Source organism: Aegilops tauschii, chromosome 3 (genome assembly GCF_002575655.3).
Source record: "Aegilops tauschii subsp. strangulata cultivar AL8/78 chromosome 3, Aet v6.0, whole genome shotgun sequence".
NCBI lineage: Eukaryota > Viridiplantae > Streptophyta > Magnoliopsida > Poales > Poaceae > Aegilops > Aegilops tauschii.
Genome location: NC_053037.3, coordinates 5,642,417 through 5,655,269, shown reverse-complemented (window position 1 = coordinate 5,655,269; position 12,853 = coordinate 5,642,417).

The following is a 12,853-nucleotide window of genomic DNA, read 5'->3' as shown; positions in this document are numbered from 1 at the left end:
GATCGAGGGACCAAAGGACGGATTCTTTGATGGAGCGGTGATTCATCCTACACACTGATGGCGACGGATCTTGACGGCGTGGCGCAGTGCAGATTCGGAGTTCGCTGTGGGAGGATGGACTCGCGCAGGAGGACGACGCTGTCGGGCGTCGTGGTGGCGTCGATGGCAGAGAGACCTGACACGGTTCATGCAACAGTACAGCTCTGAAGATGGATTGGTGGCAGGTGGCTGCGGCGGCCTCATACCCGGCAGGCGTCCTGGTTGAGGAGTGCGCCGGACTGGTAGGTGCCCCATACCCGGCAGGCGTCCTGGTTGGGACCTCAGGTCTTAGATGTTTAGGTTTGGCTGCGATTTCTGTTTGGTATTAGACCCAGACTATATGTGCCCCTTCATCAATTGGATAGGTGTAGCGACAGTTGTTGCTTAGACGGTGGCTTTAGACTTGCTGTTGTATGGCTTTTTAAGGTCTTGTGAGAATAATTAATAAAGTGGCCGTATGCATCACCCTGATGCAGAGGCCGGGGGTCATCCTCCTTTTCTAAAAAAGAAACGAGCAATGGCTGCACCCAGAAGCATACGCATGAGATGAAAACAGTGTGCCTGACTGCCTGTTAAATAGAAAAATTGAAAAATATAGGAAATAGACAGTCTTCAGCAAGTGACAAAGAAAACTATTATTCAGGCAAGTACGGTTTGAACGGAAGTTCTATTATGCGGTTAAGAAAAATAACAAGATTAAAAGAACTGGATAGAAAAATATAGCTAGCTGAGGTTCCAAACATGTCGAATGACTAACCACATGAGATTTGAATTCACACTGTTACTCATTTCGTTTGACATTCTGCTTGTTATCTCCCAAGGATGGATGCAACTATATTGAGTGATAACACCAAAAATAAGGTTATAAGCTTGTGTATCTAGCATACGAACAGTGGAGACAACTATATGGAATTATAACATATAGTAAACAGCATAGCTGTTAGTTCATCTATGTAGCAAATGTATTCGAGCATCCATGTACAAAACATAACAATATTAAGTTACTCCTATCATATGAGGATAAGGATGAACAATCACCTGGCATATAGAAACTCTGGAAAGGATGATATTCAGGATGATCATCGGTTTCACAAATTTTCCTAGCTTCCAATGACTTATGTTGAACGACATAGACACTGCCAACCACATATAAAATTATTCCATTAACATCCTCAGTGTATCCTGTTATAGATATCATATCATCCTTCTCTCCTTCAATCCGAGGAGGGATCCCATGAATGCTATGAATTTCAATGGTCTGCCACAGTAACCATTTGGTAACACCATGACAATTGACCTTCCTTTGCCACATTTGGATGGTATGTCCATTGCGAGACAACATGGCGAGACCAACAGTGCCATCCGCTGCTTGGATGATATGACGGCTACAACAGCCGAGATCCGTTTTAATGGGAGGCACTGTGATCAAAGCTAGGCTTTGCCCATCCAAATCAAACTCGAGAATGTAATCATCATTGCACAACCAGTAAAGTACATTACCAATAAGTGAACCATGAGTACCAGTATAATAAAGCTGAATTGGAGTGGGTGTTGAGATGACATCGCTCCATATGCTGGTCTGTGAGGAATAAACACGTGCAATGGTGGGCTGTGGACCTCTAAAAATGGTGGGGATCGACAGCAAGACCACCTTGAATGGGCTCAAGTGGCAGTCTTCGTGCACAACTGCACATGGTTGTGGTCATGGTCAGCAGCATCGCAGAGCACTGTCCCACTGATGAAGCGGTTCTTGTTGAACTTGGGTGGAAGGGACACCAGGTGGTCCCCCCCCCCCCCCCCCCGCGGTGATGGGGGAAATGACAAAAAGCTCTCCCCGCACCCAGTCATGGACGAGAAGGCGACCGTGGTTGCACCCGAGCAATCGGCCCTCCGAGCATCTGTCGTTGCCGAAGCCGAAGTGCTGAGGAGGGACACGGTCGGGAGGGTCCAATAAGGGGGTGAAGATGAGGCCTTCGTGCAAGACGCCGAGGAGGGGTGGCTGTCGGTGTCAAAACCGGCGGATCTCGGGTCGGGGGTCCCGAACTGTGCGTCTAAGGTCGATGGTAACAGGAGACAGGGGACACGATGTTTACCCAGGTTCGGGCCCTCTCTATGGAGGTAATACCCTACTTCCTGCTTGATTGATCTTGATGAATATGAGTGTTACAAGAGTTGATCTACCACGAGATCGTAATGGCTAAACCCTAGAGGCCTAGCCTGTATGACTATGATAATGAGTATCCGCCTATCTGGACTATGCTCTCCGGTTTATATAGACACCGGAGAGATCTAGGGTTACATGGAGTCGGTTACATACAAAGGAATCTACACGATTGATCGCCAAGCTTGCCTTCCACGCCAAGGAGAGTCCTGTCCGGGCACGAGTGCGGTCTTCGGTCTTCACATCTTCACGGCCCATCAGTCCGGCCCATGGCTAACAGGCCGGACGTCCGAGGACCCCTTAGTCCAGGACTCCCTCAGTAGCCCCCGAACCAGGCTTCAGTGACGAGGTGTTCGGCGTTCGGATTGTCTTCGGCATTGCAAGGCGTGTTCTTCCTTTGATGACGTTCATGTAATGTACTCGACCGCGGATCCAATGCTTCTCGCATCGGCTTCCGCATGTTTAATAACTTCGTCTTCCATGTGTCAAGAGAATGCGGAAGTTAGGGTATTTTGAAAATAACACCCTGTCCACGCAAGGCAGAGTGCCTATTAAAGAGATTGGATCTTAGATCCATTCAACACAACGCCAAGAAAATCCCCGGAGACTGCTAGGAGAAACCATTCCAACATAACTAGCGTTCGCAGCTCCTCTTCACATTCCGGCCCAGAGAAAGGCGAGTGGGAGAAGTGTTCTGTGACCCACAGTCAATTGGCGAAGCTGCAAACGCAGGATTCCTTCCTCCCGCGCATCTGGTCCCTGTTCGAGCAGGGCTGGCCTCTTTCGATGACGAGACTCAAGCGGAGGACTTCCCCAGGCCATCCGGGGGGGAGTGCGTGTGTTTCATTCCCTTTCTATTAAGAGGCGTTGGATTTCCAATCCATCCGTTCCACCGAGGACTTCTGGAATACTATGGCCTCCAGCTACACAACTTCACTCCCACTTCCATCCTGCATATTGCAAGTTATGTTGCTTTATGCGAATTATTTCTGGGCGTTGAGCCCCATTTTGAACTGTGGAGAAAATTGTTTTGTCTTGTCCCGCGTAACCACGAGGGGTCGATATTTGAGGTGGGCGGAGCCGAAGTATGGCACATCGCCGATACCGGATACCCGTCCGGCACACCAAGGAGGGCATCCGAAAAATGGCCTTCCGAATGGTTCTATATTGCGGACGTCACACTTCCCGACCCGATTCGAAAGGGTCTTCCTGAGTTTGCAAGCGTTCCGCTGAAGAAACGCCACAGTTGGCGTCCCCGGAGTCTTGACGAGGATGACAGTGCGGAAGTTGGTCGGCTCATGGGCAAGATAAAGATGCTTGCCCAGTCCGGATTAACAATAGTTGAGGTAGTGGCGACCTCCATAGCGCGAGGGGTTCAGGCGCTTCAATATAGAGGGCTCCCAATGTGGCACTACAACAGGGAGGATGACGCCTCCTGCTGTGGTCGAAAGGGTCCGGACACCCCCGCCGCTCTAGCCAAGATACTGGCGGAGCTGTTCAAAGGGGAGGAAGAGGAGTTTCTCTGGATCAATCGCATAGATGGGTATTCTATGTATAATCCTCCCAGTTGGGTAAGCCCCAATCCTTCTGCTTTACTCATTCCACTTCTCGGGTCACCTTTAACAGATATCTAATCCGCTTATAACAGCATTGGCGAAAAATCACCGAGGGGCTCCACAGCCCTGCCCCACAGCCAGAGAACCACAACAGGGAGCTGGATCCCGGGTTTGAAGAGGATCCGGATATATTCGTGGTACTTGCGGAAGGGGTGTTTTACCAGGCGAGCTACGACGGCACGGAAGTGGCCATTATTGCCGATTATCCTGGTCTTCTTCCTGCTTCCCATGTAAGTCATCAAGAAAAATCCTCCTCGAAAGAGTTTCCTCGCACTACCTCACCTGCCGCACTACCTCGTGCTTCGAAGGGGAGGCATTCGGCTCGTCACGCTACTCCGGGGGCGACTCCAAAGAGAGCGGCTCCAACGCCAAGCAAGGCCTTTAAAAGTAAGGTCAATGAAGACATGACCGGTCCCTCGTCGAAGAGGTACGGATTTGAAGGTGTACTTTAGTAGTCACGTCCAACTGTAACCTGTACATTTGTCTTGTACCAGGAAGAAAGTGTTGGAAATATGCCCTAGAGGCAATAATAAATTGGTTATTATTATATTTCCTTGTTCATGATAATCGTTTATTATCCATGCTAGAATTGTATTGATAGGAAACTCAGATACATGTGTGGATACATAGACAACACCATGTCCCTAGTAAGCCTCTAGTTGACTAGCTCGTTGATCAATAGATGGTTACGGTTTCCTGACCATGGACATTGGATGTCGTTGATAACGGGATCACATCATTAGGAGAATGATGTGATGGACAAGACCCAATCCTAAGCATAGCATAAAAGATCGTGTAGTTCGTTTGCTAGAGCTTTTCCAATGTCAAGTATCTTTTCCTTAGACCATGAGATCGTGTAACTCCCGGATACCGTAGGAGTGCTTTGGGTGTGCCAAACGTCACAACGTAACTGGGTGACTATAAAGGTACACTACGGGTATCTCTGAAAGTGTCTGTTGGGTTGACACGGATCGAGACTGGGATTTGTCACTCCGTATGACGGAGAGGTATCTCTGGGCCCACTCGGTAATGCATCATCATAATGAGCTCAATGTGACTAAGGAGTTAGCCACGGGATCATGCATTACGGTACGAGTAAAGTGACTTGCCGGTAACGAGATTGAACAAGGTATTGGGATACCGACGATCGAATCTCGGGCAAGTAAAGTACCGATTGACAAAGGGAATTGTATACGGGATTGATTGAATCCTCGACATCGTGGTTCATCCGATGAGATCATCATGGAACATGTGGGAGCCAACATGGGTATCCAGATCCCGCTGTTGGTTATTGACCGGAGAGGCGTCTCGTTCATGTCTGCATGTCTCCCGAACCCGTAGGGTCTACACACTTAAGGTTCGGTGACGCTAGGGTTGTAGAGATATTAGTATGCGGAAACCCGAAAGTTGTTCGGAGTCCCGGATGAGATCCCGGACGTCACGAGGAGTTCCGGAATGGTCCGGAGGTGAAGAATTATATATAGGAAGTCCAGTTTCGGCCACCGGGAAAGTTTCGGGGGTTATCGGTATTGTACCGGGACCACCGGAAGGGTCCCGGGGGTCCACCGAATGGGGCCACCTATCCCGGAGGGCCCCATGGGCTGAAGTGGGAAGGGAACCAGCCCTTAGTAGGCTGGGGCGCCCCTCCCCCGGGCCTCCCCCTGCGTCTAGGGTTGGAAACCCTAGGGGTGGGGGGCGCCCCACTTGCCTTGGGGGGCAAGCCACCCCCTTGGCCGCCGCCCCCCCTCAGATGAGATCTCCAGGGGGCCGGCGCCCCCCCAGGGCTCCTATAAATAGTGGGGGGGGGGAGGGAGGGCAGCAGGATGACAGCCCCTGGTGCCTCCCTCTCCCCCTGCAACACCTCTCCCTCTCGCAGAAGCTTGGCAAAGCTCTGCCGAGATCCCCGCTACTTCCACCACCACGCCGTCGTGCTGGTGGATCTCCATCAACCTCTCCTCCCCCCTTGCTGGATCAAGAAGGAGGAGACGTCGCTGCTCCGTACGTGTGTTGAACGCGGAGGTGCCGTCCGTTCGGCGCTCGGTCATCGGTGATTTGGATCACAGCGAGTACGACTCCATCAACCCCGTTCACTTGAACGCTTCCGCTCGCGATCTACAAGGGTATGTAGATGCACTCCTTTCCCCTCATTGCTAGTATACTCCATAGATGGATCTTGGTGATGCGTAGGATTTTTTTTTAAAATTCTGCTACGATCCCCAACAGTGGCATCATGAGCCAGGCCTATGCGTAGTTACTATGCACGAGTAGAACACAAAGCAGTTGTGGGCGTAGATGTTGCCAATTCTTCTTGCCGCTACTAGTCTTATCTTGTTTCGGCAGTATTGTGGGATGAAGCGGCCCGGACCGACCTTACACGTACGCTTACGTGAGACAGGTTCCACCGACTGACATGCACTAGTTGCATAAGGTGGCTTGCGGGTGTCTGTCTCTCCCACTTTAGTCGGAACGGATTCGATGAAAAGGGTCCTTATGAAGGGTAAATAGAAATTGGCATATCACGTTGTGATTTTACGTAGGTAAGAAACGTTCTTGCTAGAAACCCATACAAGCCACGTAAAAAAAACTTGCAACAACCATTAGAGGACGTCTAACTTGTTTTTGCAGCATGTGCTATGTGATGTGATATGGCCAGAAGATGTGATGAATGATATATGTGATGCATGAGATTGATTATTATTCTTGTAATAGGAATCACGACTTGCATGTCGATTAGTATGACAACCGGTAGGAGCTATAGGAGTTGTCTTTATTTTTTGTATGACCTGCGTGTCATTGAAGAACGCCATGTAAATTACTTTACTTTATTGCTAAATGCCTTAGCCATAGAAGTAGAAGTAATCGTTGGCGTGACAACATCATGAAAACACAATGATGGAGATCATGGTGTCATGCCGGTGACAAAGATGATCATGATGCCCCGAAGATGGAGATCAAAGGAGCAGAATGATATTGGCCATATCATGTCACTATTTGATTGCATGTGATGTTTATCATGTTTTGCATCTTATTTGCTTAGAACGACGGTAGTAAGTAAGATGATCCCTTATAATAATTTCAAGAAAGTGTTCCCCCTAACTGTGCACCGTTGCGAAGGTTCGCTGTTTCGAAGCACCACGTGATGATCGGGTGTGATAGATTCTAACGTTCGCATACAACGGGTGTTGACGAGCCTAGCATGTACAGACATGGCCTCGGAACACACGCAATACACTTAGGTTGACTTGACGAGCCTAGCATGTACAGACATGGCCTCGGAACACGGAGGACCGAAAGGTCGAGCATGAGTCGTATAGAAGATGCGATCCACATGGAGATGTTCACCGATGATGACCAGTCCGTCTCACGTGATGATCGGACACGGCCTAGTTTGACTCGGATCATGTATCACTTAGATGAATAGAGGGATGTCTATCTGAGTGGGAGTTCATAAAATAATCAGATGAACTTAATTATCATGAACATAGTCAAAAGGTCTTTGCAAATTATGTCATTGCTTACGCTTAAGTTCTACTGTTTAAGATACGTTCCTAGAGAAAATTTAGTTGAAAGTTGATAGTAGCAATTATGCGGACTAGGTCCATAAACTGAGGATTGTCCTCATTGCTGCACAGAAGGCTTATGTCCTAAATGCACCGCTCGGTGCGCTGAACCTCAGCGTCGTCTGTAGATGTTGCGAAACATCTGACATACACGTTTTGATGACTACGTGATAGTTCAGTGCGAAAATGCTAACGGTTTAGAATTGTGGCACCAAAGACGTTTTTGAAACGTCGCAGAACATATGAGATGTTCCGAAGACTGAAATTGGGATTTCAGACTAGGGCCCACATCAAGAGGTATGAGACCTCTGACAAGTTTCTTAAGCCTGCAAACTAAAGGAGAAAAGCTCAATCGTTGAGCATGTGCTCAGATTGTCTGAGTGCCACGATCGCTTGAATCGGGTGGGAGTTAATCTTCCAGATGAGATAGTGATGGTTCTCCATAGTCACTGCCACCAAGCTATTAGAGCTTCGTGATGAACTATAACATATCAGGGATAGACATGATGATCCTTGAGCAACTCGCGATGTTTGACACCGCGAAAGTAGAAATCAAGAAGGAGCATCAATTGTTGATGGTTAGTAAAACCACTAGTTTCAAGAAGGGCAAGGGAAGAAGGGATACTTCATGAAACAGCAAATCATTTGCTGCTCTAGTGAAGAATCCCAAGGTTGAACCCAAACCCGAGACTAAGTGCTTCTGTAATGAAGGGAACGGTCACTGAAGCGGGACTACCCTAGATACTTGGTAGATGAGAAGGCAGGCAAGGTCGACAGAAGTATATTTGATATACATTATATGAATGTGTACTTTACTAGTACTCCTAGCAGCACCAGGGTATTAGATACCGGTTCGGTTGCTAAGCGTTAGTAACTCGAAATAAAAGCTACGGAATAAATAGAGACTAGCTAAAGATGAGATGACGATGTGTGTTGGAAGTGTTTCCAAGGTTGATGTGATCAAGCATCGCATGCTCCCTCTACCATCGAGATTGGTGTTAAACCTAAATAATTGTTATTTGGTGTTTGGGTTGAGCATAAACATGATTGGATTATGTTTATCGCAATACGGTTATTCATTTAAGGTGAATAATGGTTACTCTGTTTATTTGAATAATACCTTCAATGGTCTTGCACCTAAAATGAATCTCGATCGCAGTGATACACATGTTCGTGCCAAAAGATATAAAATAGTAATGATAGTACCACATACTTGTGGCACTGCCATTTGAGTCATATTGGTATAGAACGCATGAAGAAGCTCCATGTAGATGGATCATTGGACTCAGTCGTTTTTGAAAAGATTGAGACATGCGAACCATGTCTATTGGTATATATGCATGAAGAAACTCCATGCAGATGGATCGTTTGGACTCACTTGATTTTGATTCACTTGAGACATGCAAATCATACCACATGGGCAAGATGACTGAAAGGCCTCGTTTTCAGTAAGATGGAACAAGAAAGCAACTTGTTGGAAGTAATACATTTTTGATGTGTGCAGTCCAATGAGTGCTGAGGCATGCAGTGGATATCGATATGTTCTTACTTCACAGATGATTTGAGTAGATGCTGAGAATATTTGCTTGATGAAACACAAGTCTGAATTATTGAAAGGTTCAAGTAATTTCAGAGTGAAGTTGAAGATCGTCGTGACAAGAGGATAAAATGTCTATGATATGATCATAGAGATATCTGAGTTACGAGTTTGGCACACAATTAAGACATTGTGGAAAGTGTTTCACAATTAATACCGCCTGGAACACCACAGTGTGATGGTGTGTCCGAACATCATAACCGCACCCTATTGGATATGGTGCATACTATGATGTCTCTCATCGAATTACCAGTATCGTTTATGGGTTAGGCATTAGAGACAACCGCATTCACTTTAAATAGGGCACCACGCAATTCCGTTGAGACGACACCGTTTAGAGAAACCTAAGTTGTCGTTTCTTAAAAGTTTGGGGCTGCGATGCTTATGTGAAAAAGGTTCAGGCTGATAAGATCGAACCCAAAGCGGATAAATGCACCTTCATAGAATACCCAAAACAGTTGGGTATACCTCCTATTTCAGATCTGGAAGCAAAAGTAATTGCTTCTAGAAACGAGTCCTTTCTCGAGGAAAAGTTTCTCTCGAAAGAATTGAGTGGGAGGATGGTGGAGACTTGATAAGGTTATTGAACCATAACTTCAACTAGTGTGTAGCAGGGCACAGGAAGTTGTTCCTGTGGCACCTACACCAATTGAAGTGGAAGCTTATGATAGTGATCATGAAACTTCGGATCAAGTCAGTACCAAACCTAGTAGGACGACGAGGATGCGTACTACTTCAGATTAATGCGTAATCCTGTCTTGGAAGTCATGTTGCTAGACAACAATGAACCTACGAGCTATGGAGAAGCGATGGTGGGCCCATATTCCGACAAATGGTTAGAAGCCATGAAATCCGAGATAGGATCCATGTATCAGAACAAAGCATGGACTTTGGTGAACTTGCCCGATGATCGGCAAGCCATTAAGATAAATGGATCTTTAAGAAGAAGACGGACATGGACGGTAATGTTACCGTCTATGAAGCTCGACTTGTGGCAAAGAGTATTTTCACAAATTCAAGAAGTTGACTACGATGAGATTTTCTCATCCGTAGCGATGCTTAAGTCCGTCGGAATCATGTTAGCATTAGCTGCATTTATGAAATCTGGCAGATGGATGTCAAAACAAGTTTCCTTACCAGTTTTCGTAAGGAAAGGTTGTATGTGATACAATCAGAAAGGTTTTGTCGATCCTAAGGATGCTAAAAGGTATGCTAGCTCCAGTGATCCTTCCATGGACTAGAGAAAGCATCTCGGAGTGAGAATATACTCTTTGATGGAGTGATCAAAGTTTTTGGGTTTATACAAAGATTGTTAGAAACTTGTATTTACAATAAAGTGAGTGGGAGCGCTACAACATTTCTGATAAGTATATGTGAATGACATATTGTTGATCCGAAATGATGTAAAATTTCTAGAAAGCGTAAAGGGTTGTTTGAAAGGAGTTTTTCAAAGGAAGACCTGGATAAAGCTGCTTACACATTGGGCATCAAGATCTATAGAGATAGATCAAGACGCCTGATGATACTTTCTAAGAACGCACACCTTGACATGATTTTGAAAGAGTTCAAAATAGATCAGCAAAGAAGGAGTTCTTGGCTGTGTTACAAGGTGTGAGTATTGAGTAAGACTCAAGATCAGACCACAGCAGAAGAGAGAGAAAGGACGAATGTCGTCCCCTATGCTTTAGACGTAGGCTCTGCAGTATGCTATGCTATGTACCGCACATGTAGTGTGCCTTGCCATGAGTTGGTCAAGGGGTACAATAGTGATCCGGGAATGGATCACGTGACAGCGGTCGAACTTATCCTTAGTATTTAGTGGACTAAGGAATTTTCTCGATTATGGAGGTGAAAAGGAGTTCGTCGTAAAGGGTTACGTCGATGCGAACTTTGACACTAATCCGGATGACTCTGAGTAGTAAACCGGATTCGTATAGTAGAGCAGTTATTTGAAATGGCTCCAAGTAGCGCGTGGTAGCATCCACAAGATGACATAGATATTCGTAAAGCACACACGGATCTAAAAGGTTCAGACCCGTTGACTAATAACCTCTCTCACAAGCATAACATGATCAAACCAGAACTCATTGAGTGGTGATCACATAGTGATGTGAACTAGATTGTTGACTCTAGTAAACTCTTTGGATGATTGGTCACATGGTGATGTGACCTGTGAGTGTTAATCACATGGTGATGTGAACTAGATTATTGACTCTAGTGCAAGTGGGAGACTGTTGGAAATATGCCCTAGAGGCAATAATAAATTGGTTATTATTATATTTCCTTATTCATGATAATCGTTTATTATCCATGCTAGAATTGTATTGATAGGAAACTCAGATACATGTGTGGATACATAGACAACACCATGTCCCTAGTAAGCCTCTAGTTGACTAGCTCGTTGATCAATAGATGGTTACGGTTTCCTGACCATGGACATTGGATGTCGTTGATAACGAGATCACATCATTAGGAGAATGATGTGATGGACAAGACCCAATCCTAAGCATAGCACAAAAGATGGTGTACTTTGTTTGCTAGAGCTTTTCCAATGTCAAGTATCTTTTCCTTAGACCATGAGATCGTGTAACTCCCGGATACCGTAGGAGTGCTTTGGGTGTGCCAAACGTCACAACGTAACTGGGTGACTATAAAGGTACACTACGGGTATCTCTGAAAGTGTCTGTTGGGTTGACACGGATCGAGACTGGGATTTGTCACTCCGTATGACGGAGAGGTATCTCTGGGCCCACTCGGTAATGCATCATCATAATGAGCTCAATGTGACTAAGGAGTTAGCCACGGGATCATGCATTACGGTACGAGTAAAGTGACTTGTCGGTAACGAGATTGAACAAGGTATTGGGATACCGACGATCGAATCTCTGGCAAGTAAAGTACCGATTGACAAAGGGAATTGTATACGAGATTGATTGAATCCTCGACATCGTGGTTCATCCGATGAGATCATCATGGAACATGTGGGAGCCAACATGGGTATCCAGATCCCGCTGTTGGTTATTGACCGGAGAGGCGTCTCGGTCATGTCTGCATGTCTCCCGAACCCGTAGGGTCTACACACTTAAGGTTCGGTGACGCTAGGGTTGTAGAGATATTAGTATGCGGAAACCCGAAAGTTGTTCGGAGTCCCGGATGAGATCCCGGACGTCACGAGGAGTTCCGGAATGGTCCGGAGGTGAAGAATTATATATAGGAAGTCCAGTTTCGGCCACCGGGAAAGTTTCGGGGGTTATCGGTATTGTACCGGGACCACCGGAAGGGTCCCGGGGGTCCACCGGGTGGGGCCACCTATCCCGGAGGGCCCCATGGGCTGAAGTGGGAAGGGAACCAGCCCTTAGTAGGCTGGGGCGCCCCTCCCCCGGGCCTCCCCCTGCGTCTAGGGTTGGAAACCCTAGGGGTGGGGGGCGCCCCACTTGCCTTGGGGGGGCAAGCCACCCCCTTGGCCGCCGCCCCCCCTCAGATGAGATCTCCAGGGGGCCGGCGCCCCCCCAGGGCTCCTATAAATAGTGGGGGGGGAGGGAGGGCAGCAGGATGACAGCCCCTGGCGCCTCCCTCTCCCCCTGCAACACCTCTCCCTCTCGCAGAAGCTTGGCGAAGCCCTGCCGAGATCCCCGCTACTTCCACCACCACGCCGTCGTGCTGCTGGATCTCCATCAACCTCTCCTTCCCCTTTGCTGGATCAAGAAGGAGGAGACGTCGCTACTCCGTATGTGTGTTGAACGCGGAGGTGCCGTCCGTTCAGCGCTCGGTCATCGGTGATTTGTATCACGGCGAGTACGACTCCATCAACCCCGTTCACTTGAACGCTTCTGCTCGCGATCTACAAGGGTATGTAGATGCACTCCTTTCCCTCGTTGCT